This window comes from Adiantum capillus-veneris, chromosome 30, assembly GCF_014529385.1.
Source record: "Adiantum capillus-veneris isolate H3 chromosome 30, ASM1452938v2, whole genome shotgun sequence".
Classification (NCBI taxonomy): domain Eukaryota; kingdom Viridiplantae; phylum Streptophyta; class Polypodiopsida; order Polypodiales; family Pteridaceae; genus Adiantum; species Adiantum capillus-veneris.
In genome coordinates, this window is record NC_140960.1 from 39,402,139 (window position 1) to 39,426,201 (window position 24,063).

Here is a 24,063-nt window from a genome sequence, read left to right on the forward strand (position 1 = left end):
CACGAGACAGAACAAGGCAAAGCAACACCCTTTTTGTATTATTTAATTTTGATGAGAAGCATGACATTTTGTAAGGGATAAGTGATCATTTTGTGGGAATGAGCCTCTAAAGAGGAATGTATATAAGCCAAAGTTTTGTAACTTTCAAGAGACTTTTGAATTAATCAAACTATTGTGTTTAATGTGTCGTGTTTGTGTAACTGAGAGAGAGAGAGAGAGGATCGTCTTATCTCTTCACTGTGTGCACTATAAGGTAGCCATTGCGAAGCTGACACCACCAACGGGTTAGCAACGGCGAGGGCTATGTGCCAACGCCAAGCTTGCGGATTTTCGGTTTCGTCCCGAGGCGAGCTCCCACGAGCTTCCGAGTGAGTTATCTTGCAAATCGTGTATCTGTTTTGCGAGGTCTTTATATTGGTGTAGGTTTGCATTGAGTAGAGCTACAAATTAGGATCATACAAGCTGAGAATTGATGACCTATAATAGATTGCCCTGTCTTCATACGCGTTTGCTGCACCAAGTGGTTACAAGTAGTATATAGATTAAGAGTCCATAGGGTAGTGACCTCTAGGTAATTAGAGTAACCCCTGTGAGTTTCAAGGGGATTTGAAGACTTTTGGTCTTGATTTTGCTAGCGTGAGTGTTGTGGATTGTTTCGCAGCCGTGAGCACATAGGATGTCCGAGTTTGATTTCCTCGAGTAGTGGGTGTCTTAGAAGGTCGAGTAGGTGATTTACAACCATCTATTTTCTTTCATGCACTTGCGGGTCAACTATGTCCTTGGCCGACATTTTGGTATGTTGGTTTAGTTCTCACTATGCTAGCATCTACTCGCGACATATCTGCCAATAGTTTCACTGAATCTCCTACTGAATCGTGTATCGACCACATGGACAAGTGGACTCAGGAGGGGGCCACTATGAAAAACATTAGTGTTCTTACAAAAATATCGCTTCTTTTGTTTTCGAGGACAAAAACGCTTCTCCAAGTGGGGCAGTAATGCCCGACCTAAGGTAGGACGAGGCGGGCTAAGGGCCAAGACATACATGTTGTAAAGGGGGGTCTATAGCATGGCCAAGGGTCTATATAGGGCACGGTTGGTGGTGAAGAGCATTTAGTTGTCTCCCTGGTCTTACATGGCTTAGAGATTTAACTGTCCGACAACTTGTACTGCCCTAGGCACATGCTTGCTTTGAGCATTTTTGAGGGGTTTCGTGTAAGCATTGTTTTCTTGAGAGAGAGAGAGAGAGAGAGAGAGAGAGAGAGAGAGAGAGAGAGAGTTTTCAAATCATGTTTTTTGCAAAGCTCACCCTCTTCACTTTCACTCCAAATTTGGAAGAGAGAGAGAGAGAGAGGTTTAATATGTTACTCTTTATTGTTCCAAAGTAGATCAACAAGCTGACAAGAGCCTCCAGCCATCGGCAAGCCGACGGCGATAGGAAACAAGTTTTTTCTTCAGAGGAGTAAAATGTCTTTTCATGCCATGTCATTTATTCCATGTATTTATTCCATTAGGAGGTGACGTTGGGGAAGTCACCCCACCCACAAATGCACTTAAAGGACCAAAGCCGAGAGGGACGTACCCTTTTCATTCTAGTCCCCTCTCTGAGATTCTCCCTCGGCACCCCTCTTGACTATTTGATACCCTCTTCTTGAGGAGGGTCAAAGGTGCACAATTGCCGAACAATTTTTTGTTTTGTTTTAGGAGTCGGGTTGGGCACTCCCGACCGCTCTCCTCATACACAAGAAAAGTGCACAAGAAGAATGACTGTGACTATGCACCCAGAATCCTAAGGCATACACTTTTGTCACTAGTTTCCTCTGGACTACGAGAGGCCAAAATTATCTACTCTTAGGGCCATGACCATTCCCTTGAGAGACCCATTTCGCTAACTTGATATGGGCGTGACAGCGACCAAGTACCTTTGTTCAGAGGCCCAGGTACTGCGGGACTTGCTTCGGTCTTCCCTTTGGAGTTGCCTCCTCTAGGTGACTTATCGCTCACCTCACTAAACTTTCTTTGTAACCCGACGGTTTTCCCTAGGAAATGCCATACCCGCTTGAATGCCAAACAATATGGGCAGTTCAATTAGGCTGAGGAAAAAAGAAAATGGGCGGCCGATTATGCTTCGAGGTCTCGAACCCACCACGTCCCACTCACAAGGCACTTATCCCAACACCATGCTATCGAGCGTTCGTTGAAATGGTAGCGAAAGTATGGAATCAAATGGTGAAAATGTTGGAATGGAGTTCACATGGTTTTCACATGGCGTTCAGTTTGCAATGAATGTATTCACTTTGGAATAAGTGCGTTCACATGGTATTCCGTAGCACATATGGTGTTCACGAGAAGTGCACTAGACATTCACTTTAATGTGGTTCAATTGGTGTTTGGATTACATCCGGGATTGGATGAGAGAGAACCACCATAGATCCCACCTAAAAATTGGGGCGGCAGCCCCGTCCCACATGACTAAAGAACACGGGGTCTTTAATGAAGACCCGTCATGGGATCGACGGCAGGCATGGCACACGCGAATCTCGAGGGAGATGGACGTCCAACAAAAAAGGAAAATCAACACCCTCCTAGTGAGTCGAACCCACCACCTTGGCCACGGCAGCATGGTGAGCTAACCACGCATGCGCGTGCATTTCGGTGTCAACAAAGCGAGAAATAAACTATATAACCTAAACTTCTATGGGAAAAAGTAAACTAGGACAGAAAATGTAAACTCGGACACGTCCGTTTAAAATCGGGCGGCCGAGCTTACCTATGCTTTTATGCGCGTAGTTGCTCCTTGTGGATCCCATGACGGGGTCTTCATTTAAGCCCATGTGTTACTTAGTCCTGAGGCCGTCCCGTCCTGCGAACGAACGTCCAGAAGGACTGCAATGCCCAAGGTGGGAGTCGGGTTTTAATATTGTTTAGCGGGAAGGTGTGCATGTACTGAGAGGAAGGGTGGCGATGGCGATGCCGGAGCAGTACGTGTACATGATGTTGCAGGATGCAACTGTGAGTGTGGGGCAAAGAGTTAACTTTTATGGACACAGGAGCATGGTCTCTATTGTCTGGTTTTGTGTAGCCCATCCCACATGAGTACGCGTCTGTGGAGCGCAGATGAGGATGGACTTGATTCTTTTGCATGGCCTCCTTCTCTCTCAAACGACCAAAGCTTTAGGCCCTGACACGAGGATGAAATTCTTCTCCTACCAGTAGAGCTGGTGACCAAAAGAACGGAGTGCTTTCGATGAGATTGCACACTTTCATGCTTCACCTTTGAGGCAATAAATTACATTCTCTCGCCATGAACGTGCAAGAGCAACCCAAAACTCATGTATCTTTTTCCTTTTCTCCTTCCTAGTCCTTCTTTCCAGAAAGTCCTCCCCATTTATACAAAAACTCCACAAGCTCACATATTATGGCACCTTCAACTCTGTCGCAAGACAATATCATATTATGGCGACACAGAACATTGGAGAGAGAGCAAGGAGCAGTGAGAGAAGAACACTAGAGATTGAAGATGAAGGGAGAAAGCGCACAAGCCTTGTGGAGCAATCTCTGAAGCTGACAAGATCAGTCTACACGTATCAAGCACACCACATTTTGAGAGAATCTTAGGACACCAAGATAGACAATCCTCAAAAAACCGATGTAAAGGGTATCCAAAAACCGTCATAACTGTCCACCAAGTTCTAGAAACTTGTGTCAGTAGTATATACGAGTTCTCCATGCCTGTACACGAGTTTTACCAAACACCGAGCAAAGTAAATATCGAGCAGATCCACCAAAGGAAATAATGGCAACCAAGTAGATTGCAAGAAATGTTTCATTAAAATAAGTCTCAAATGCAGAGAAAGTCGCAAAGTATGCAAAAGAGAATTTCAATGATGTTTGATGCATCCGGATTAGAATAGGTTGCCAACTGACTAATATGAAGATATCACTAGCACTACTAGGTGATCATAGAGGTCTTTCCAAAGGCCATTTATTCTCAATTAGCCTAATATTTATGTTTGGGAGAGTGAGACATCTATGTTTAAAAAAAAAAGGAAGCTAGGTGGACACCAAAAGGCATTATGCAATTCAGCATTATAACTCAAAAATATTTGACATACTTAGCTGGTTTATCATGGCATTACCCAAAAACATATATGAGACAAAAAAAGTCTAGTGACGTGAAGGAACTCAAAGAAAATGATGTTGGCAATATAAGATGCAAGAATGATGAGCTTGGTAAGGCTTTGTCCATGCATGAGGTACTCATAGTGTGTTTTCTATGAATCTCTCAAAACAATGGGCACCAACATAAGTGGCTTTGAGTATATACATGTTCTTGATACCCAGATAGGTGTAGAGACAAATACATGAGAAACCTAAAAAGTGTTAATTGTACGTGCTTCCATAGAAGATGAAACAAGAGTACCCCTTGCACATGTGCTACTTTTGTTCATCATTTCTCAATCACCAGTGCGGTGGATGCTCATTGAAAATATATCAAGTGCTTGGCAATATGATTCATTACAGGGCTACTTGGAGGGTGGAAGAAGTGCTTGGGCGATGCAAAAAGGGTTGAAAGACTTTAGGCGGGGGGGAACAAAGCTCGTTGCTTCTATGACATGGTTTCCAAAACCCCCACTTACATAGCCTCTTGTGAAGAGCAAAGTCCAAATGGCTCCACGATATTGGATACTAAGGATTTGCATGAGTTCCATAGCCTCTTGTGAACCATCCATTTTCTTCAAGAATTTCAATTTGGGGGTACCGACAAGAATTATTTTAAAAAAGAGAAATAGATAGAAGATGCTCTCAAATATTATAGGGAGTCCAATTTAGATCTTTAGATGCTCTCTTTTGGATGCCCAAAACATAGCTTGGCTTCATGGCAATGGCTTCATGGCATCCCTCTCTCTCTCTCTCTCTCTCTCTCTCTCTCTCTCTCTCTCTCTCTCTCTCTCTCTCTCTCTTTCTTTCTGTGTCTCTCTACCTGTGAGGCCCTAGCTTTGGTTGCATTCTTGCCCTACTCCAGAGCATTGCTAGAACTACTATGGAAGAAAGATCATTTCAGAAATTGCAAAGGGTTGTGCAAGACAAAGCTCTTTGCTACCTCCATCAGATGCAAAGGGATGGTGGCTTGTGGCATTGCCCAAGGCTTTGGCACGGGTGGAGAGAGGAGAGTTAGTTGACATGAAGGATCCACAGAGAAGGGAAGAGGGATTTCACATGTGCACGTCTGCGTGAGGTCTACATGTTTGCTTTGCCAGCTCTCCTACCTATAGCTTCGAGAAGATTCAAGAGAATCTTTTAAACAAATCAAGTATTCTTGTTAACATTGAACCAGAGGTGTCACAAATGATTTTGATGTGGTTAATTTAGGGAGTCTACCCGGATGCTCTCATGGGTTTGAGGAGAGAGGTGGCACATGGAAGGGGAAGAGAGGACAAAATATCGATGCCATGTATCAACGAGCACACACACACACACACACAGAGTATTGTGTCCAAGCTAGACACAAGACTCCTCTAGCAGGTTGACACATCATCTACAGACCTTCTGATCTCATTGAGAGATATTTTCTACAATGAGATCAGAAGGTCTGTAGATGATGTGTCAACCTGCTACTAGAGGAGTCTTGTGTCTAGCTTGGACACAATACTCTCTCTCTCTCTCTCTCTCTCTCTCTCTCTCTCTCTCTCTCTCTCAACTCAGGTGAAAACTGGTTGTAATTGCCCCAAGTACCTCCAGTGGTGGTCAGGAAAGGCAAGTATCTTGTGCGTGACCACGACGATGGCCGTAGGTGCTTGATATTTTGAAATTGAGCGCAAAAAGTGCAATTAATAATTAGTGATAATTGTGCCTCCTATGAACATGCTCTTATATTGTGCATCGTTTTGTAGAACAGAGGAGGCACTAATATTTTCCCAATAGTCACCTCCAAATCAATACGCGGCGCTGCGTCTTGATTTGGGAGTTTTTTATATCGTGACTTGGTTGACCTCACAATAAGAGAGAGAGAGAGAGAGAGAGAGAGAGAGAGAGAGAGAGAGAGCACCTACATCGCTGGCAAAGAAGCTGAGGATGGAAGTCTCCAAGAAGGTGGTTCTTGAACTCTTGCTCTTGGCCCTTCTGGTCGTTGTGCACGCCATCTACCAAGGATGTCGTTCGTTTTCATTGATATATTGTCTTTGAGGAATGCAAATGCACCTGCTTCTATTGCCTAAAAGTGTTTGATTTTGTGTGTGTGTGTGTGTGTGTGTGAGAGAGAGAGAGAGAGAGAGAGAGATCCCGGCCAAATTGACCAATTATGCAGTGCAAGGCTTGCCTCCTAAGGAACCTTTTGCCAACGACCAGAACCCCCCCAAATCAAGACGTGGCGCCGTGTCCTGATTTTGGGCTTTTTAATATCTTGGTTTGACTTGGCGGACCTCTCCTCGAAAATCGTGCGGATGAGGAGATAGAGTGTAGACACGATGACCACATGCAGGCGATGGAAGGCCAATGCACAGAATAGTGGGGTCCTTGACTTGAGCCCCTCTCTCTCTCTCTCTCTCTCTCTCTCTCTCTTACACACACATTGAAGGAGGTCTAAAAACTCCTGAAAACAGTACGCGGCGCCGCGGACTGGTTTGAGGAGTTTTGAAATGCTTTATTCATATAACAAATTGTAAGCTTGGCGTTACAGAGACGCGTGCCTACTTGCTCATAGAGAGCGTAGAGAGACAGCAATGGTTGTCGTAGGGCTGTGTGTATACTTCATTGACAACAAGAGATGAAGCTCGCATCTGCCTTTGTGATTGCGCATGAGAGAGAGAGAAAGATAGAGAGGGAGAAATCGTCTGTGAGATGACTGGAGAGAGAGAGAGAGGGAGAGAGTTGTATTAGTGCGTGCTTACTGTGCTTAATATAGTTTTGACCGGATGCTTGAGGTTCTTTGGCTAAAAACAACAATGTATGCTGCTATGTCGTCCATTGACAGCCCGTGCGCACAACACTGAAAATGTCTCTCAGCCCCTCTAGCCCCAGCAACCCCTTAGAGGGTCGGGGCTCACAGTACCTCCATTGCCTTCCTTGGCAGATCGCATGCACCCCACCTTCTTGGACACAGCTCCATCATTGGAATCAGTAGTACATTAAACCTCTCCAAATCAGGACGCGATGCCGTGTTCTGGTATGGAGGATTTTCATATTCTCAAAGGTATGCAAGAACCTTTTGACTTGGCATCCAGACCTCAATTCGGACGAGAGAGAGAGAGAGAGAGAGAGAGAGAGAGAGAGAGCTATAGCATAGCACCTACATTGCCGTTAGATCAGAAGCTGAGAATGGTAGTCTCCATAAGTGGTTCTCTAACTCATGCTCTTGGCCATTCTGGATGGGGTGTGCATGCCATCTGCCATTGCCGTCCGTGGACTGGGTGTTGTGGAGCTTGGAGACCTTTCCTTGGATGCCCAACAAGAGGTTATGCGACTTCAAGAGGATAGGGAAGTTGTGAACTGCCACCTTCTCACCTATGCTCCTTACTACACCAAGTGGTATGGTGGACCGAACTAGGCTAGCCTCATGGCCCCCTCCCTTCATCCGCCTCTCGCCCAGATTGTGTTTATATCTCATCATTGGCCTCCATTTTCCTCTTTATTTGTTGGTTGTCCATGATTTTCTCAGTAGCTCCCATTTGGTATGTTATGGCATTGCTTTTGAAGCTCAAAGAGAGAGAGAGAGAGATTCTGGTACGTGCACAAATATGTGACTTGACAAACCTCAATATGTGCGCACACACGTGTGTGTGTGTGTGTGTGTGTGTGTGTGTGTGTGTGTGTGTGTGTGTGTGTGTGTGTGTGTGTGTGAGAGAGAGAGAGAGAGAGAGAGAGAGAGAGAGGCAGGGGGCATCAAGAAGTGATAAAGATGTTCAAGGTAATGAAATAATCAAGCAGATATCATGAGACATAGAGAGAGAGAGGGAGAGGGAGAGAGGTTAATTCAGTAGGTTGGTGATGGTGGGGTATCCTCTCTCACTTTTGTGTCACAACCTACATGCTTGTTGCCCATTTTCGATCTTGCTCAAGGCTAGCAAGCATTGCAAAAGAGACTCAACCATTGAGATAAACATACATGTAGGACAAGTAGCCAAGGAGTTTGCCCTAGTTGACCATGGAACTTGCAAAAATTGATCAACCCACTTGTTGTCCGTTTCTGGATCCCTACATTATACATGATGGGTGGTTGTGGAAAGAAAGGCTGCATGCATCTAAGTATTGAAAGGTGCAAGGAGCTTCCTTTCGTGAGGGAGGCGGGCATGGAAAATACTAACATAAGAAGCACACAAATAAGCATTCTATACCTTTGTCCATGAGTGCTCTCACAGACACAATTCTAAAACTTTTGGAATCGTAGAGCACACTATGTATTAATGTGGGATCTATACAAAAAAAATAGCTTTGTTTATGATGAAAAGAGCCAGAGAGTTCTCTACACAATAGATATTTGGGGTATATTTACTATACAAGAATGTTTCGATTGGAAGAGAGAGAAAGAGAGAGAGACAGAGAGAGAGAGAGAGAGAGAGAGAGAGAGAGATACAACAACCACTTATGGTCAAACATGAGCTCATACTATAGAAGTATTAATAGTAGGGGACACCGACTCCATTGACTCCGGCCTCCTCAAAAGCAATCAAGAGTTCCGCTCACTAATATCAAGACTCCATGTTTGATGAGTGTAGCTACTCTTAATAGATTGTATATTCATAGCAGTATATTGTAGAAGGTGATATATTACTGTAGGCAATCATTTTCATCAGCTTTTAGAGCTACTTGTGCAAATGGTAACTTAGATTCCGTAATTCCTACTTGTGGCTCAACTTCCTCTTATAGCCGACGCCACTACCTTCTGCATCACCTCCTTGTTCTTGTCCACTAGTTGAAACCAATGTCGTAGATGCCCTCCGGGCTATGATGTACCAAAATCCACCAAATACTTCCAGATGTTGTGTAGGCAACATCAGCTACCACCTTTCCTTTCGCCGCTTGTAGGTATGTACATGGGTATTAAGTAAAGCGTGATAATGATGGCCTAACAAATTGCAACTACCTGGCCACCTACTTTCATATTGGCAAGCTCTTGCTTAATCATAAGTTGGGTTGATAGCTCTAGATTGGAGTTTCATGAAGCATGTTTTGCCTTTATTTTTACAAGGAAGAGTGCCTCTATTGAACGTGCATTTCCCTTTTACACACACACACACACACACACACACAAGAAGAAGAAGAAGAAAAAGAAAAAGAAGGTGAACAAGAGAAAATTTCATATGATAATGAATAGTTGAAATTCATGGATTTCTCTTCACTTGCAAGCTAAAAATCTTGCATTAATTTTGCTTTATGTGATGACCTTGCTTGCAAGCTTTTTATTTTTGAAAAGAAAACTCTATACTCATTAATTGAAAGGAACTTTCAACTTAGATAACATAAAGATCTTCCTGTCAACACCAGATGTGGCCCTAAACAAAAACCTTAGATAACATAAAGATCTTTCTATCAAAACCATTTACGACTATTACCATGCTCCATCACTATCTTGTATAGTACACACATTTTTAGACTTTGGTAATGTCTATATTATATCAAAAAATCAAATGTGTTTCCTAATTTTTGGAACTCAAAAGCGACACTTAGCATTACATAAATGTATACAAACTTAATAATAATGTTCTAGTTGTTCTCTTTGAAACGTTGGATTTGCTCGGTTTTTTATTTGCTCGAATAATCTTGCTCGATCTTTGGAAATCCTCCCTGTACACCATGGCGTGAGTGCATGTCATCAATAGATTTAGCTCATAGGAAGAAAACTAGGAGATTGGCCGCACCTCCTCCGGGAACGAGTTGATCCAACCTGCTCTATAGTCCAGCTCTCAATGCCAAAAGCCAATGCATTTTTTGTGTGACCCAGTATCACTAAGATGTATAAATGTTGACGAGTGTGGCGCACCATTCTTCAAAGGTTGGACAGGTCCTCTAGGCTCTGTCAAGGAAGTAGGAGCTCGGTGTTGAGAATGAAATTAGGCAAGAGTGCTATTGTTCTGCAAGTCTTCGAGAGTGTCCGGTAAACATGAAGATAGGGGAACCGAGTGTGTAAAAGATGCAGTAGATGTAACATGAGCTGCCTCACTGGAACTAGACTTTTTCGGGCAATTCCTCGAATATGTCTTTGTTCACCACACTTGTGGCATATCACCTCCTGCTCAGATCTTCCACCAGGTCCAAAAAAATTGTGCCTTTGCCTTCTGCTTTGCTTTCTTGGATGACTGTCCACCAGTTAGGGCTTCAGAGCTTGCTCTAAAGAAGGACGCTCGTAACTAGTCCTCCTGATCCAACACCATGAGAACAAGCTTCTCCCATGTGAAACTAGTGGTCCTCCCTAAAGAATTCATGGCTAAATAAAAAGCACTGTACTTCGAAGTGAGATGTGTCATCAAGATGATAGCCATGTCATTCGAAGAGAACAACTTCTCTGCTTGTTGCATCTCCTGCACTTAGCGAATGTGATCCTTCATGGACTTGGACTAACAAGGTTTTTCAAGTCAGCCACTGTACTTCAAGGTGAGCTGTCTTCATAGGCATCGTCCTATTGTAGTATTTATCGGAGATCTTCCAAGCATTGTCATACTTCAAATGTGTCCAAATCCTACTGAGGACAATCGAGGAGATGAAAGACCGGAAGTTGTGAGTTGGGAAATGATCCGGATACTTGCAATGCCTTTACCCTCAGCTTTGGTGCTATCTCTTGAGGCAGTCAGCAGCAAGGATATTTGCAACAAAAATCCAAGGTTGAACAATATGCGGCTGCTATAAATCTTACTTTTACTCCAGAAAGACATCCAGGAAGTAAAATGATGTGACCTATCCACTAGGAAAGAACTCAGCTCTAACGAGAATCTCCTCAACCCAACCGACTCACCATTTTCTATACCAACATTTGCAAAAAGTACCGTCATGAAACCCTCACATTATAGCTGCAAATTGCTCGCTCCAGTTCCCCTGGGCCGTCTTCCTTTCTAGGAGGCTGGAGTTGAGAGGGGGTGTTAGCATCGAGACAGATTGGAGTCTAGGTGTCCATCAGATTGGAGGCCAATTAAGTCTTCATTGCATCTTCCAGTGCAATGCCCTCTCTCTCTTCTCCAAGGAGTCCCCCCTCCAAGAAAGAGTCGGAAATCTGCAACTTTGATCACATACTAGTTTTCACTCACACTTTCGATGGAGCTCCTTCAATACATGGTGGTTGTAGCAGTTTTCTATAGGTCCTCTTTATCAGACAGTTGATCTCTCATTAGCCCGATTGTCCGCATTCTTTGGACTTCCCGTAGTGGCCTGGAGATTAGTGGAACACCTCCTAAGAATCTATCATCCCACTCGTAGAGTAAATTGGGAACATATATTCAACAAAAAAGTAGACATCAATATTGAGTGTGCAGCTAATACGGTAAGATCAAGGGATCCTGCTCCCAAGCTCTACAAGAAAAGAGCAAGGTGTTAGAGAAAGCCACCATATAGACCGTCAATCCTATCCGTTGTACGTGGAACCACGTATCCTGGAAGCAAACACTTCGAGGAAATTGACGCCCAAGCTGGCTCCACATCCCCCTTTGAAGAGAGAACACCCGAACAATGGATAATTGCCACAACTCTCTACCTGTGCAATTGGATCACCAAGATAGGTGACTCTGATAAAAATATACCATGGAACTTGGAACCAAATCTGGGAGAATAAAAAAGACTGTCTCCCCACTTTGAAGAATGTTTGAGCTAATTGTAACGGGTTCCTAGTCCAAGAAGGATCATTATCCATTTGTACGAAACTCCATGTGAGTCAATGGATAAGGGATGTAGGTATGTCCTAAGGAGAACAACCTCTAGGGATCAATCTGAAAGACAAAGCATAGGAACACTGCTCAGATGCGCTGGGAAGAGAAATTGTCACACCAAAAATCCAAAAGCCTAAGCAACCGTTGAAGTGGCTCAAGAAAACATCTACCATGATACTAATTGCATTGTGGGCAAAAGCACACCATCGAAAAGCCGCAAGAAGTGGGCAAGGAAACCAAGGACACGAAGACTTGGAGCATGGTACTCCGTTGAATGAAACAAAGGAAGTCAAAGGGTCACACCCCCTGTAAAGTCGATCTACTAAGAAACGGAAGACCACAAAGACCGCCACCTAAGGATCACGTTTGCCAAAGAAGCCTCGGGGTTCATAGGACCTAACTACTATCAAACCATATGTCTGCCACTCCTCGGCATCTGTTAAGATGTGTCAGGTGCATCGGAATTGAAGTGGTGAAGATTTAAGTTTTACACTTCCACAATCCTTTACTTATTTTCCTTGCATTAGTGATTCCTTTTAGCTTGAATGATGGTTCCTTTTACCTTCCCCTGAAGAGAGGGAATGAGAGAGTGCGGTAGAGATATGTAGAGGGAGAGAGAAAGAGAGAGAAGAGGAGAATGACACCCGATGGGGTCCCAACCAACCCTCTCAAGGCCCCCCCACACCGTTGCCGATGTGTATTTGCTTTAGATTGCATAAATGGAAAGTGCACACATGCAATACCTCAAGTGCAGACTCTACTGACTCGAATGGTGACTGTCGTCGCGGTCCTCAAGACGAGGCACCTTTGGGACTGATTTGATGCACCTTTGGATCCTTCTCGACGTGGGATTGTGGATGGCCACCAAGGGGTAGATCTGGGGCTGACTTGCGCTCCCGATGTGAGAGGAATGAAGGGTTGAAAGCTGGCTGCAAAAACGGAGATCTGAAGCGTAAAACGTAGCAGATCTCTCGCGTAAAGCAAGGCTGAAAACGCAGATCTCGACGATGCCGATGATGAACAGCAATGCAGCACTGGATGCCGGCGAGGGAATGGCCGAGGGGAGGCTGGATGGGCTGCCGGACCACAACGGTAAACACGCGAAGCCGGATCCGAGACGCTTTCTGGCGACGGAAAGGGCTGAAATCTGGAAACGCTGGCTGGCTGGGCTGAAAAATGAAAACGCTGGGGCTGATCTGCAGTTGCCAATCGCCAGGGGATGAGGTCGGCAGAAACGGTAGCTGGTAATCTGCAAAACGTTTAGGGCTGATTTGCAATAGCTAGTGCTAGGCTCATCTGATGAAAATGCTGGTCCTCTTGGTTTCTTTATAGGTGAGATTTGCAGTTTATTAACCTCCTAAGGCTTAGGTAGGAAAAATTTTCCACCACACCCAACAAATAAATCATACAAATGATTTATTAAAAATTTTGTCCAGGGGCGTTAGTTCTGGGTGAAATTGTTGCACATCTGCTGCCCAGGAATCCGATGGATGCGGGGAATGGCTCATTGGATTCCTCTAATCTTAAACTACATACATGTCATGACAGATGCCCACCGTAGTGTAATAACATCTATCAAAGCGCGTATACAAACCATTTATGCAAGAGGGTTCCAAAACTGGAAAATCTAATCTAATGGACTTGTCCAGACATGCAAGTCGTGCGAACAGGCTCACAAAATTGATGGTACTAATCCTCCTAGGATTCTTGACACTCCTATCTAGGAAGAAGGGGAAAACTAGCTCTGGAAGTCGATGAAGTATGTCCACAAGGCACATAGAGCCATGTGCACGTGACAAGATGGGAAAGAGCAATTGTAACTTTGTCAAAACTTTGTCCTTTTCTACTTGAGCTTCCTTAAGTTCTTTGTTCTTTTCCACTTGTGCTTTAGAAAATGTACCCACACAATTGTGCAAACATCTAATAACATAATACTAACACTCAAGGTACCATCTAGGGACATAGGACATGCCCACAAAGGTCAAAATGGGCTGCCCCGCGGTCGGAACTCTACAAAGAAATGTACAAGAGAGACCTCCATACGTTGATGACTGCGGAAGTAGGAACTAGACATCCCCATCATCTGTTGATAATATGTGCAAACCTAATACTCAAGGTAAGAGTAAAGGAAGCATCTAGGGACCTGGGACATGCCCATAAGGTCAAAATGGGTGTAAGGTTTCCAGTTTCTGAAACCTTAAAGGTTGTATAAAGCTTAATCAAACTGATATGATGATTGAAATAGCAATGTAAAATTGTCTGACCATGGCAAATATTGGTATTTTTGGAATCTTAAGCACAGCAAACCCCAGGCTAGAAATTTTCAGAATTGAATTCCGATAAAATCTGGCATAGTTATGACCCCTGGAAGTTTACACTGTGAATTGAGTAAAATAGATAAAATTGAAGGGTTGCAGTAATCATTTAAGCATAGACTTTATTAAAGGCCTCCTAGATATTTACAAGATATTTACCAATTAAGCAAAAATAGATCAAAATATGGCAGAATTGATATTTCAAAAGCTGATAGGTAATGGGAGGGTCATCACTGACCTTCCAGGGACTCATTTAGCAGCAGGGGGCGTTTTTTGACCTGTAGGGGACTGCTTGAACTACAAGCAACTGCCTTTTTTAGCCTGTGAGAGCTTATGAGTGCCAGAAAACTATAAATAGGACCCCTAGCTTCACATTTTACACAGACTCGGAGCCTTGATACTCTCTCTCTCATCTAGAGAGAACACTACGCAGAAATCATTAGAGATTAATCTCTAATTGATTAACCTAAACGGTAATTAGCCTAATCTTTTTTAATTAGCGAGGTTAGATTAAGATATTTTATTAATAAATCAAAGATTAGGCCTATGTATACTCATAAAACCTCTCTTAATTAATTAATCTCTACTGATTATTATAATTAAGCTTAGTAATATTAACCTAATTAATTATCCTATCATACTAGGGTTGAAATTAGCCAAATTAACCATGAATTAATGGTAAATATATTAATTAAGCTTAGATTAAGTTGAGGTAATTATCAGAGTTGCATTACACATTCATTAAGCTAGGAAATTTTCTGAGTAATTTTCCTAATTAATTAGGCAGAATTACTCTGTTTTTTGAGCAAATTAAATAGGGGAAATTAGTAAATTGATTTCAAATGCTGTGATATATTCATTAGTGGTTAAACAAGTGTTAAGGAACCCGTGATAATTAGGAGAAGCTCATATAATTAATCTAGCTAATTACTTTAGCAAGAATACTCTGTTTTTTGAGCAATTTAAATAGGGGAAATTAGTAATTGATTTCAAATGCTCTGATATATTTATTAGTGGTTAATTAGGTGTTAAGGAACCTGTGATAACTAGGAGAAGCTCAGATAATTAATCTAGCTAATTACTATAGCAGAAATACTCTGTTTTTTGAGCAATTTAAATAGGGGAAATTAGTAAATTGATTTCAAATGCTGTGATATATTTATCAATGGTTAATTAGGTGGTAAGAAATTAGTTATAATTAGGATAAGCTCAGATAATTAATTTAGCTAATTACCTTAGCAGAAATACTCTGTTTTGTGAGCAATTTAAATGCGAGAAATTAGTAAATTGATTCCAAATGCTGGGATATATTTATTAGTGGTTAATTAGGTGTTAAAGAACCAATGATAATTAGGAGAAGCTCAGATAATTAATCTAGTTAATTACTTTAGCAGAAATATTTTGTTTTTTGAGAAATGTAAATAGGGGAAATTAGTAAATTGATTTCAAATGCTGCAATATATTTATTAGTAGTTAATTAGGTGTTAAAGAACCTGTGATAATTAGGAGAAGCTTAGATAATTAATTTAGCTAATTACTTTAGAAGAAATACTCCATTTTTTGAGCAATTTAAATAGGGGAAATAATTTAATTGATTTCAAATATTGTGATATATTTATCAATGATTAATTAGGTATTAAAGAATATATGATAATTAGGAGAAGCTCAGATAATTAATCTAGCTAATTATTTTAGCAAAAATACTCTATTTTTAGAGAAAATTAAATAGGGAAAATTAATAAACCGATTTTAAATGCTGTGAGATATTTATAAGTGGTTAAATTGGTGTTAAAAAACCCCTAATAATTAGGAGAAGCTAAGATAATTAATCTAGGTAATTACTTTAGCAGAAATACTTTATTTTTTGGACAATTTAAATAGGGAAAATTAGCAAATAGGTTTAAATTGAATTGAGTTATTTATTAGAGGTTAATTAGATATTAGGAAACCCGTGATAATTATGATAATTACAGATAATTAGTTGAACTAATTATCTTAGTGGAATTACGCTGTTTTTAGGGGTAAATCATGCTATATGATTACATGATATTTATCAAAGCTGTATTATAGGGTAAAGAGGCCGTGATAATTATTCCAAGGTTATAAAAGTAGTATAGATATTTATCTAAGTCAAGTTACACTATTTTTAGCTAAAAACTAAAGAGCGAAATTAGTAAATCATGCTATATGATTACATGCTATTTATCAGAGCTATATTATAGAGTAAAAAGGCCGTGATAATTATGCCAAGGTTAGAAAAGTAGTATACATATTTATCTAAGTCAAATTACACTATTTTTAGCTAAAAACTAAAGAGGGAAATTAGTAAATCATGCTATATGATTACATGCTATTTATCAGAGCTATATTATAGAGTAAAAATGCCGTGATAATTATGCCAAGGTTAGAAAAGTAGTATAGATATTTATCTAAGTCAAATTATACTATTTTTAGCTAAAAACTAAAGAGGGAAATTAGTAAATCATGTGGTATAATTACATGCTATTTATTAGAGCTGTATTATATGGTAAAGAGGTCGTGATAATTATGCCAAGGTTAGAAAAGTAGTATAGATATTTATCTAAGTCAAATTATATTATTTCTAGGTAAAAACTAAAGGGAAAAATTAATAAATCATGCTATATGATTACATGCTATTTATTAGAGCTAAATTACATGATGAAAAGGCCGTGATAATTATGTCAAAGTTAGAAACTTAGTATAGATATTTATCTAAGTCAAAATATACTAATTTTGGTTGAAATTTCAATGAAAAAATTAGTAAATCATGCTATATGATTACATTCTATTTATCACAGTTAGCTTACATAATAAAGAGGTTGTGATAAATATGTCAAGGTTAGAAAAGTAGAATAAATATTTATTTATGTCAAATTATCCTAATTTTAGTTGAAAATTGAAGATGAAAATTATATACTTAAGTTGGGAAATAATAAGATAATTACCAGAGGTCAAAAATATCTTTATCTACTTGTGGTAATCATATCATAGTTAATTAGTGAGGTTAGTAAATTATAATTGACCAAAAGTCTTATTTTTAGCAAATGTTTAATTAAAATAAATAGACTTTGTGGTTAAAAGTTTTTAGAAAAATTATAGTAAGTGTAAAACTATGATATCAAGTTAAGGAAATGAAATCTTTAAGAGAAATTCAATACAATAAATATTAAGCCCAAAATAAGTAGATTATTAGCTTAAAAGTTGATGGGAAAATTAGAAAAAAAGATATAGAAAATTATAAGAATGTTAGGAGAGCTTAGAAAACCCTTAGGGAAGCAATGGAAAAAGTTAGCATGCCTATATAGACAAATAAGAAATTACTAGATCAAGAATTTATCAATCAAAACTATAAATTTAACCTTGAATGGGTTACAGTTGAATACAAAGGTTAAATCTAGATTTTGAATTATTTACCGAATGATTAGACGACCTTTTTATAAGGATAAGAAGTTATGGCACAAAAAAGAACCCGAGCAAATCCTACATCTGATGATGAGGACGTAGCTCCAAAACGAACTAGAGCGTCGCACGACGACGAAGCCGCGCCTAGTAGTAGGCCTACGGACGAGAGTCTTCAGGCGCCAAGGCAGTGTTAGGATTTGGATCGTGCTAGCTATGGTGGATGAAAGAGAAACATGGTGCAAGTGTGTGAGTGTGTGTAAGCAAGGTTATCACTCAAGTGAATTAGGTTCCAAGATAGATTCGCTTAGACTCATAAACACAATCTTGAGTATTGACTTAGTTTAGCACAAGCTCACCATAGACAAGCATGTAGTGCAAAATGAGTTGTTATTTATTGATTCAAGAGATGGGCTTTAAGTAGCTCTACAGCCTTGCTCCACAGTATGTGGGATAAATCCACTCTCCTCTCCTTGACTCACACCTTAGGACAAAGCTCACACTTTACAGGCAGTAGCAGATGGCCAATCAATCCCAGGTGGGTGTCCCATTATTCAATTAAGTCTTTAATTAGTTTAAGTTCTTTTATAAGTTAAGCATTGCATACGTAAGGTTAGGAAGGATAAATTGGCTGTAAATGGAAGGTAACTTCCACGAACCCACGAGCAATGATTGTAACTAGGAAAGAAATGATGGGTTACGACTGGTTGAAATAGGAAAGATATGATTGATCACCCTTAAGAAAGCTTGTCTCAAGACACCTCCGACTCCTTAGTATAAATTGATGATAATGATTGGCTTTCTAGCCACGATTAAGTCGGTTACCCCCATGAACGATGAGTTTCTACTCCGTGTCATGTCTTGATGTTTCTACATAAGTTAGGATACCGTTTTTAATCCTAGGGGAGCCGCCCGGTTGTATGGGCAACTGGTTTGGTGTATGGGCACCCGGAACCTTGGGTGGGGGTTTATCCACTCCGGCTTGAATAAGGAATGGGTGTCGTTTTTCACCCTTAGGTGGTCTTGAGACAAGAAGAGTACTAGTCATGGTTATTATGGACAATGTTTTGATTGACAGTACCCTGTCTTAAGTTTAAAGATGTCTGTTTTCTAAAAGAATGCTTTCAAATGCTGTCTTCAAGGAATTACTGTGATGGATCGTTAAAAGAAACCATTATTTTCAATGTTAAAACAATGTGATAATAAGATAAATGAATCTTGTGTGAGTGCGGGGTGGTAAGTGGGGATTGACTAAGGTTGTCAATCATGGACGGGTGGACCTGATTAGTCAGGTAACTATCCATCCCTGCGTACTAAAACGTTTTAGAAACTTCTTCACTTGGTGAGGAATCCACCAACGGATGTGCCCTCACATATGTTAGGGGAAAAAAAACATTGGCTAAGGAAATCATAATCTGAATGATGAAGTTATAGGGCCGGAATAAGATTTTTTTTTTTTTGTAAGCCGTTTGAATACATTGTCCCGTTTCCGCTGCGAGACAGGACTAGGTCTGCTTCTAAGGCAGGTAACTATCCATCCCTGCGTACTAAAACGTTTTAGAAACTTCTTCACTTGGTGAGGAATCCACCAACGGATGTGCCCTCACATATGTTAGGGGAAAAAAAACATTGGCTAAGGAAATCATAATCTGAATGATGAAGTTATAGGGCCGGAATAAGATTTTTTTTTTTTGTAAGCCGTTTGAATACATTGTCCCGTTTCCGCTGCGAGACAGAACTAGGTCTGCTTCTAAGGCTATAGACCCAAGCCATTGTCAATGGTAAAGGTCTATTCCTTGGATTTTTCTTGTTTAGAGACTCTGATTTTTATCAGACCTAGAGACCTGTCAAGGATCCCATCTCGATCTTGGTATTGGCGGGTTGGGGGAGGTTGGAACTCTTCAAAGAAATGTAGAGGAGAGACCTCCAAATGTTGCTGGCTATATGGAAGTAGGAACTACATGTCCCCATCAACTGTTGACACTGTGTGCAAACCTGTCATATGAGGGGAATCTTGGCAAATATGCTATCGGATATAAAGAATACCACCCATACAAGGTTGCCGTCTCGCAACTGGTATTGACAAGCTCACAAAAGGGCATAAAAATGACCACATCTGTAGGGCCACACTACCATCTTTGAAGAGAGAACATGGAGACAGGAGTAATCCACACTCCAACAAAACCTCCTTGAATTGTTGTCAGGGTTGGCTAAGCATTTGGCACCACATGCTCCACCTCTAGGCCTCATCCTTTGAAGCCAGATGATCATACAAGAAGTGGTATTGGAGATATAAGAATCCCCTATCTCCATGCGAAAGCCAATTCCACACATGCACCTAGACTGCTACATAACGGATGAACAAGATCCAACTGAATTGGGAACTGAAACTTCCATCCTTAGATGGAAAATAAAAATAAAAATAAAAGTACATCCTCTACTTTGAGGAGGAAAGTAATCCCCCTCTTGTCATCTGAAATTCACAACTTGGTACAAAGGTGCAACTGAGTCATCAACCTGCTATATCTCTTGGAAGATGGATCAAAACTCCATGTTTTCTTGTGTAAGACAATGATGGAATCCTGGGTCAGCCTACATAAAGTCCTTCATAGGGATAAATCTGTCAATAACTCCAAGATGAACATGCGATTTGAAAAGACATAGCAAATTAGCCAATCCATCTCCTTGAAGAAATAGGAACCGGCTCCACATGTTGAAGAAGATCCCACTGCTGTCCAAACAATCCTCTTGCAGAAGAAGAAATCTGGAAAAAAGCGTGGGTGACAGGGGACAACCCTACTTTACCTCATTAGTGCTCTTCACTACATTCGAAACACCCCCAGAGCATGTACACTTCCCACCTCGCTAACTTTGTAATGTGTGTACATTCCCCATGGCATCTCTTGAGGCACACCAGTGCGGCATCCTCTTATTAGTCTCATAGGTGGCATGGTTTTGTGAACGATAACAATATTTTCTTGCTCGTGCACTTCTCAGTCAAGGGTCCTAGAGTGATTAAGTGATTCAAATAGCTATATCCCTGTCTGAAACCAGCTTGGCTCATAGCTGTATGTGCATGCCTCTCAGCCAAATTTGTGATACGTAACGTGACCCCTCCCACTCTAAAAGCTTGGGTTTGTTGCTGCAACCTCTCCGATCACTGCAATTGTTAATTGCAATGGTTGTACTGACACAGATGTATGCCCATTGTGAGCAAACAAAGCCTCTTTATTCTTGTAGCGAACACACTTTCAAGGATTATAACCTTTAAGCATTTTGAAGAAAGCTGTCGGCCATTCCAGTTTTTTCACCAACTTGAGTTACATCTTGCAAAAGTTTCAAAATGACTTAGATGTCCAACCATCTACTTTGTAGCTTATTCTCATCCTCCATTCTATTGATTTGTGGTTTTTTCAAGTATTCATTGTTGGTTTGATCTTTAACACTAGGTTGGTAATGGGACACTTTTATGTCCTGGGACACTTTTATGTTCTGTTAAGTGACCATTTTCCTTGAATTATGTCAAGAGTTTCAAAATGGATTTTGAGGTGCTATCTATCTAGAAAGTTGTCTCATGAGCTGAAAAAAACTCGACATTTTTTTGGAACATCAATTCCATCTTTAACCTTGTCCTTGCACAACATTTCACAACCTAAACTGTGTGAAAAAACGGGTCCTGTTTTTGCCTTTTTTCAAATTTTTGCAACTATACCACTCTAGAATTCATGTTTGTGAGGTCTATAATGCTAGAGAACTATCTTTAGTAGTCCTTATCATGTCCTGATGCTTCTAGGGAGAAATAAATATAAAAGTTGTAAGTTATGACCAAATTACAAAAATTGTCAAATCCTGTATTTTAGCCAATTTTGGCTCTTCTATGATTTTTTTGGTGGATTTCATGATATCCAAATGCATTTTTGATTTTCTATGTCGCATATTGTAACATAAAGCTAATATTTCTTGAGTTTTGGGGCACCTAATACCCTATTTTGCATAGTACACAACCATGGTTGATTTTTTCAATTATAGAAGAAAACGAAACATTCTAGTATATCAAGTATAGCTTTTTCAATATTGTTAGTTTCTTGTGACAACTACATGCATTTTGTAGGTAGTAACCATATCTAGTCATAAGGATCAAATTTGGCTAGATATTGAATAGTTTCTATGGGATTCTACAACGCATAATGTTGAACCCAGTTTTTTCATGTTTGCTGTATTTAGCACTTCATCTTTGTCCCCAAGATTCCCCTTGGTAAGAGATGTATTATTCTTTTGACATGCTCCATGGCTCCTTATGAACATAAAGGACAATAGGGAACCAAGAAAACATGCATATATTATTTGTATTGAGCGTGGCTATAGAAACTTTGATGATAGGTTTGCAGAATGGTAAAAATTCAACTTTTTTGTACCTATTTATTTTGGCAAAACAAAAAATAGTGAGTGAGAAGCAATCATATGTTCTGATCACCAACCATTGAAGTTAACTAGGGAATTTATATCAAGTCCTACAAAAATCCCTAATCTTATTTTTATGCAACAAAACGTAAGAAATGACTGTTTTGATGAAAATGCACTGGTCCATCAACTTTGGAGGCTTGGTGGGACCAAAAGATGAGAAATTTTACAAGTTTCTTATTTTTTCCATGTATAGTAGGCTTTGAACTATAACCTCATTAAAAGATTTTACAAAATGAGTGGATCTACTATGGTTTTGGAGGTTTTTTTCAAAACCCTGAAAGGACACTTTTATGTCCTGTTAGGTTACCAACCTAGTGTTAAACATGTCCTTATTTTGGTAGATTTAATATGCACCATGACAGTGGATGATATGTCCTTGAACAGTCCGGGTCTACGAGTCCTTGTTTTCTCCTTTGCGGTAGACAGCCTTCCTCAAGTTAAGTCCCTAGGAGACGTGATTCGGTTTCATAGAGTGACTGTATGCTATTTGTAAAAGCAAAATTCAAGTTTTCTCTGTTCACATGATTTTTGGCTTTCGTTCACATGAACCGGGAAAGAACTATGACTTTAAATAAATAATTTTGTCCATATGTACAACCCTACGATTGCTTGGATTAAGACTCTTTATTTCAATCTGTAGATGAACCTCCACTGGCTGTTTGTTAAGTTAAAGCTTTGTTTTCTTTTGTTATGAATTGACACTGGACTCATTTCAGCATGTTGACGCAAGAGAAGAAGGTTTTAAATCTATGATTCCACAGAGAGACCACCTACAAACATGTGAATAGCGACAGTTAGATACTGGTGTGGATTGTCACCAGCTGTCTGGGAGAGAGCAAGTGCAGGCAAAAGGCATCCTAAAAACGGTAGGTCTGGCAACAAGCAAGAGAGCTACCAAAGTGCTCCAAAAGCAGGCTGGAAAGCAAAAGCAGTATAGAAAAAACTGCACTCAGTTTTTATGAGTATCATAGTTTCTGCTTGAAAGCTGCTTTTTGCTTGAAAGTCTTATTTTCATCTAATTTTTTTCTTTTTATGGAAAGATCCGTTCTTTTGTGAATCGGCAATCAGTACAATGTCATCAGAGTACAGTAATATGAACACCAGCATAGCAGAGATGGAATATTCACCTCCTCTCTCACAGTCCACTGCCAATGAATGACTTACTCTTATCGAGCAGTACCCCTGCTTCAATTCCATGGTGTCATTTTGACTCTTAGCAGTTAATGTCGGGGGATCTATCAAACACTCTATGGAAGTCCACAAAGCAGTAGTATAACCTCTTCCACTGAGCGTTTACTCCTCTAATGCCCTCGATGTAAAGAAGTGACCTAGGGTAGAGCAGGCAGGGCCTACAAAAACCTGGGTGCCCCTGATTTGAAGTCTTGGGTTCTTTATAAGGGAGCTCGCGTATAGCTTTGCCAGTAAGTGGCCCATCATCACTATCCTATATATGTTTTGGTCCATGAGATTAGAGTGGGGAGACAATTTCAAGATATTCTCTTAGGGTTTTTGTTGCAAAAGAAAGACTATGTTCTGTGTTACTTGTAGTTTGAGAACAAAGGTGTCGATGGAGTGTCATAATCCTCCTCCTGTTGGGCATAGACGCAACACTTAAGGTATCGAGAGATACTTATATTGGCCACACAACTCAAGCAGGATGTGGAAGAATTTGTGCGTACTTGTATGATTTGTCAAAAAGTGAAGTATGACAGGCACAAAACGACATGACTCCTCAAACCTCTATCGATCCCAGATCGCCCTGAGCGAATATCGCAATGGATCTTCCCAAGACTCAGAGTGGGCATGATGGCATATGGACTATAGTGGATAGATTCAACAAGCAGGCGCATTTTGTACTGATGAAGAAAATAGTGAAGGCTGACCATTTGGCAAAGCTGCTTGTCTCACACATCTTTTGGTTGCATGGGATGCCTACACCAATTGTTTCGGACGGAGATCCTCGGTTCACCAGTTTGTTATGGAGAGCAGTGTGCGAGAATGTGGGCACTATG

At 40.5% G+C, this 24,063-nt stretch overlaps 1 protein-coding gene across 2 annotated transcripts in view; it reads left to right on the top strand.

Annotated features, from left to right (window-relative positions):
* Positions 1–22,692: 22,692 nt before the first annotated feature.
* LOC147417832 (protection of telomeres protein 1a-like) overlaps positions 22,693–24,063 on the top strand; it is a 49,356-nt gene continuing 47,985 nt past the window's right edge. Inside the window, exon 1 of one of the 2 annotated variants that reach the window (XM_086507296.1) lies at positions 22,693–22,917. The gene's annotated coding sequence lies outside the window, so the exon portion shown is untranslated. The remainder of the gene's footprint in view (positions 22,918–24,063) is intronic. The other variant, XM_086507295.1, reaches the window with a different exon arrangement.